The sequence below is a fragment of the Dendropsophus ebraccatus genome, chromosome 14 (assembly GCF_027789765.1).
Source record: "Dendropsophus ebraccatus isolate aDenEbr1 chromosome 14, aDenEbr1.pat, whole genome shotgun sequence".
Lineage (NCBI taxonomy): Eukaryota > Metazoa > Chordata > Amphibia > Anura > Hylidae > Dendropsophus > Dendropsophus ebraccatus.
In genome coordinates, this window is record NC_091467.1 from 68,047,892 (window position 1) to 68,053,891 (window position 6,000).

Sequence of the window (6,000 nt, forward strand, 5' to 3'; positions counted from 1 at the left end):
GAGAATCCTATTGGCTTTTGAAGAAGTAAACTTTTGGATGAGTAAGCCTGTAGCTAGCGCTTCCGTCATCAGGCCACCAGGGGACATCTGTTTTGATAGAGGAGTTTGCGGAATGATTACAGAGCTCTTCGGCTGAATACACAGGAGATAGTCGTGCCGCGCTGAGATCACTGGAGGATTCCTCGCAGAAAACCATGTTGATTCAATCAGAAACACTTTCTGGGTTCACTGGGTAACCACAAAGTCCTTAGCATGGGCGGCACCTGGAGGAACCGAGGCATCAATAGCACAAGATGATAGACTTCTATGAAGGAGTTAACTTGTTATGTGTCTAAGTGATATAATGACAAATATCTTAAAGGGGATATCTGATGGAGAAAAAAAAGTTTTGTTTTTTTTTTAAATGATCTGGTGTCAGAAAGTTATATACATTTGGAATTTTCTTCTATTTCAAAATCTCCAGTCTTCCAGTACATCCTACAGTAAGTGGTGTATTAGGAACTGTCCAGAGCAGTAGCAAATCCCCATAGAAAACCTCTCCTGCTCTGGGCAGTTCCTGACATGGACAGAGGTGGCAGCAGAGAGCACTGCGTCCAGTTGGAAAGAAATCTTCACATTCATCACCACGCACTGTATATTTGGTAGTGTGCTATGTCATGTATATACAGAAGCAAGGACTACCTGCTCATTTAAAAAATGGAAAAAATTCAACCATCATACAGTCTCGTATAGCTAAGTCTCAAATATTTGGTCCCTTTAAGAGTACTGCTTAAAGCTAGTTAAATGAAAAGTCTGGCGTCAGGGCATTTTCTTTAAAAAAAAACACTGGGAAGGAGGTTGCTGAACATAACAACATGCACCTACCTCCCCGTCTTCAGCGCTGGGGTGCAATGTCCTCCACTCCGGTTCCAGGTCCCCTGGCTGTTTCCTGGTCTGAGTGGGGACCCGGGTCATGACGTGTCAGGCCCGCTTATCCAGTCAGCGGCCGGAGCGGAGGACAGCGGACCCCAATGCTGAAAAAAATGCCTGACACCAGACTTCTCCTTTATTTTGGTCTCTACTCACCTTAGATGAAATATAGAACTATATATCGATATAGCTTGGTTGCTTTGGGTTATGAATCTTTTAAAAGGGAATTCTACTGTCACACAATGTCAAGACACCTTACGTCCATACGTGTGACCACTGGGTGGGGCAAGGACTCTGCAGTCAGGTTAATCCTTGTACGGCTATATATACCTGAGTGTATCCTGTGTGACATGTAGAATAGCGGCACATGCAGCAAACATACAGTAAGTACGGTATTCCTCAGGCATACAAAAACATTAGGTTGGAATAGGGATACTAGAACACTGTAAGATTATGTGGGTGCTTTGGGAGAGAGGAACCCAACCTTCACGGGCCCAGTGCTCTCTACAGTTGGGTAATAACTGAGGCTGGTCCTTATGTTCCTGATGGCAAAACCAGTATAAATGAAAAGGCCCAGTTTGCTCCATGAATAGGCCCTGTTTTCTATGTACACTACTGGCAGCCATTATTTCACCTGAAGACTTTCTAATCAGAAACTCTATGTCCTTGTTTTTTTTTGCTAGATTGAGACCCCAAGACTATGACATATATATCCTGGCCTCATGGTCTGGTCTAATGGCAATTACGTAGCGGGCTCTTCCAGTATACGACCCCAGGGCTGGAAAATGTCTTGTAATATTTCTCTCATACCATAAAGGTACAGGCAAGAGGGGTCACAGGACACATCCCCATCTCATGGCTTCCCCCGGTGGCCACTTGGCCCATTGGTATCGTGTAGTTCACAAGTGAAAGAGCCTTCTACATATGACATGATTTTCTCCGCATATTTTGGAGTGTCATTTCCTTATTATGATCAGTATTTGATTTTCCGCACAGCTTGTCTCTTAATTCAGAACATATTTTATTTCTAGCCCCGCAGATTTGGCTTTGTATGTATTTGTTCAGCCTTCTGTTTCGGAGAAGAGAGGGATTGTTTGTCGGTGCCTTTGGAATCATTTCCCATGTCCTCTAGTCGGGGATAATATGACAACTTCTGGCACTTTGCCTATTTTTCTCTACAATATGGATAAACATATGGAAATATTACTGCAGAATGTTCTATTATTGGTTCTTTTAAGACACCGACACCAATAACAGATACATTTGGTACATCCTGTCGGATTGTAGCCTATGGCCAATACATTGTGGTATACTAATTGGCCAAACATGGGCTGTGGTGTGCCCATGGCCTAAGCCAGTGCTTCTATACGCCTTTCCACTCACAAAATGACTGGAGAGTGGGTATAAAGAGTTTAGTTCACTCTGGAGGACCTGTCCTCTCGCGTGGTACTTAGATGACACATCATTGTGAATGAGCAGGGTGTAATACTTTTTTTAATTTAGGGTGGCGCCATAGTAATGTAGTAAAATGTAGTAATGTAGTAAAATAGCTGATCGCTGTGGGTTAAAGCAGGAGAGCACTTAGTGATCAGCTTATTGTCAACGGATCATCCATAGTGGAGAAAGGGCTTTCTAAGCTAGACATTGGCACCATCACCGTAAGATCTGCACCGTTTATGATAACGTCTGTCAAATCAGTCACCTCACATATGACTCGCTAACAACTGGGGCGTCTTTCTGATGTCTTATTGACAGCATACAGTATTCACCTAATTTTAACAATTTACGGAGGTGAGGACCATGCAGAAGTGTTTCACTCTCCATAGTAAGTGATAAAATGCAGAGTGTTTCACACCTTCTATAAACTACAATGCATGAACAGACCCCTCTCTGTTCCCTTAAAGGAGATAGCACGGCAGACAGCACCTCTCCGTAGGACTCCCAGCTACACTGTGCCTTACCATAGGTCAGGTAGCCACAAAGTGCCCCATCATAATGGAGCCACCCGCACAGTGTACCACCACAACTGAGCCATCCACACAGTGTACCGCCATAACTGAGCCAGACAGCCAAGGCCCCACCACAACTGACCCAGCCAGTCAGGGCCCCACCACTACTGAGCCAACCACACAGTATACCACAACAACTGAGCCAGCCAGCCAGAGCCCCACCACTACTGAACCATCCACACAGTCTACTATCACAACTGAGCCAGCCAGACAGGGCTCCACCACTACTGAGCCAGCCACACAGTGCCCCACCACAACTGAGCCAGCCACACAGTGCCCCACCACAACTGAGTCAGCCACACAGTGTACCACCATAACTGAGCCAGAAGGCCAGTGCCCCACCACTACTGAACCAGCCACATAGTGTACCACCACAACTGAGCCAGACAGGGCCCCACCAAAAGGAAAGGAGTCAGCCACACAGTGTGCCACCATAACGGAACCATCCACACAGTGCCCCACCATAACTGATTCACACAGTGCCCAGTCATAACTGAGCCATCCACACAGTGCACCCTATTACTGTAAGCCACCACCCTTATTACCTAATCGGCCCCAGAGCCTCCAGAGGGACACAAAAGACACCACTGCGGCCTGCTCTGGAAAAACATTTCCATTCACAAAAGTTTGCACAGAGACCTTCATGGTTCACATGTGAAAAATTCAATTTCAATGTTTATTCCCCATTTTCATAGCTTCAGTCAATTCAGCACCTGCACTAGAACTAAATTGTTTATTTTACCACCTGACTGCCCCCCCGGTCTGACATCCCTTCATCCTGATCTCTTCATAGCCACAGCTGTGACGGTGCAAATGGAACATGAAATGCAGCTGTAAAATGATTGAAGGGGTGTAAGGACAATTTCTTATTCCCTGTATTTATATACAGAGCGGTTTCCTACTATATTAAGTGATGACATATCAATAGTATATCCCATTACTTCTGATTGATGAGGGTCTGACTTGCAGGACCCCAATGTTCTTCAAATTTTTCACAAGGACTCTGCTACTCATCTGTACAGGAAACAGAAACAAGCAAACTCTTCAAAAGTTTGGTTCGGTAGGTTCACCAAACTTTGACAAAAAGTTCAGCCTTTGTGGATCACTGTATGCAAGTGATCCGCCGCTGTCCACAGGTCTCCTGGGTGGAGTTAACACAGTGAGTCACCTGTCTCCCTGATAATGTCAGGTTGACTGTTCTAAAACCGTGTCTGGCAGTAGAGTAAGTGCTGTTGGGAATGACAGTTATTTTGCCGCCAGAAACGGTTTTAGAACAGGCCACCTGACATAATCTGACAGATTGGCCCTGGCTACACAGTGAACAGGGGCTGAAAGCAGTTTGTCTCCGTACACTGCAGAGTGGTGGTGACCTGTAACTGCAGCTCAGCTTCCTCTCAAGTAAATGAACATGGACACGAACTGCAGTTTCAGGTCACTACCACTACACAGTGTACAGAGACAAACTGCTTTCGGCCCCAATCACTGTGTAATTATCTGTAATTCCAGGCATGGCTGTGACTATACAATATAAATCCATGCTTTTCATCCTACGGCAAGTGGGCTTGTGTGCTCTTGAAATGTCAGGGCTGATTTTCAGTCTCAGTTCAGTCCTGTCCACTGCTCTCCTGGGTGAAATTAAATCTTTCATTACCAGGTACTGTTAGTGAGCCTGTTATAATATGAAAATCAATGTGTTCAGTTGACTGTATAGGGGCTGACTTACTCCAATATATATAGTGAAGGAGAAAGTGTGACATCCGGAAGGGGGGGGGGGGCGGTTGTTGTGGGGCTTGGGCCTTGCAGACGATTGCCTGGGTGGAAGGGATTATGAATAATCCCTCGTACCCAGGCTTTTGATGTAATGTACTATGTGCGGCTGCTATTTTGGGCTGAGTTTGTATGAACTTTAAAAAAAAAACATCTAATTTGGTTGAGCTTCAGGATAAGTCTTGGTTCGGAAAGTTCGCTTCGCTCATCGAGTTGTAGTTTGTCATACTGTCATGACATATCCTTGTAAAAGGTCATACCAATGTAGCAGATGACTATAGGCGATGGTAGGGGCCTTGGCTTCCTGGCCTTGCTTGTAGTTGTAATGAGGTTTTTAAAGAGTAGGCACGTTATACAAAGGAAGTAGGTAAGAAAACAGCCTCAGATTCCTGTATTGTGGGATCCTAGGTAAGTACAGTTCTGAAGAAAGGGGGTATGAGCACATGAGATAGTCGAAAGGCGTAGAATTTCTGTAAACAAGGTCACAAAGCTGAACCTGATATAAGGTCATGGACAATCTGATAATGGACTGAGGCACAAAGAAAAAGAGCATTAAAAAGTGATATTTTAGTAAAGAATGAAAGCCAAGCAATAGGGTGAAGGGTCAGAGCATCGAGGGACGCAGAATGCAAATAAGAATTGCAAATGAACGGCTCTTTCAAAATTCCAAGGATGTCTTTATGGAAATGATGCTTAAGATTGTCTGCTAGAGACTGAAGGTTGCTTATAGGAGAATCCTGTATCCTTATAGCATATTCATACAGTATCTCGAACGTAGACCCTTATGGCATCTCCACTGGGTCCATGTTAACCATAGGCATAACCATTGAGTATCTCAACTGCTGGCATTTATACATAACTGTGGTATATCTCAACTATAGGCATTTATTGCACAACCATACTGTATGTCGTTGCATACAGTGTGATATATAATTGTGCAGGGTTAATGTGCTCTGTGCTGTCACGTCTGGTAGAGCACTGTAATGCAGGAATAATTTAGGACTGATAGAGGATGGAGTCATAGGACTAGTAGAAGATGAAGTCATAGGACTGGTAGTAGATGGAGTCATAGGACTGGTAGGAGATGGAGTCATAGGACTGGTAGGAGATGGAGTCATAGGACTGGTAGTAGATGGAGTCATAGGACTGGTAGGAGATGGAGTCACAGGACTGGTAGGAGATGGAGTCACAGGACTGGTAGGAGATGGAGTCACAGGACTGGTAGGAGATGGAGTCACAGGACTGGTAGGAGATGGAGTCACAGGACTGGTAGGAGATGGAGTCACAGGACTGGTAGGAGATGGAGTCACAGGAC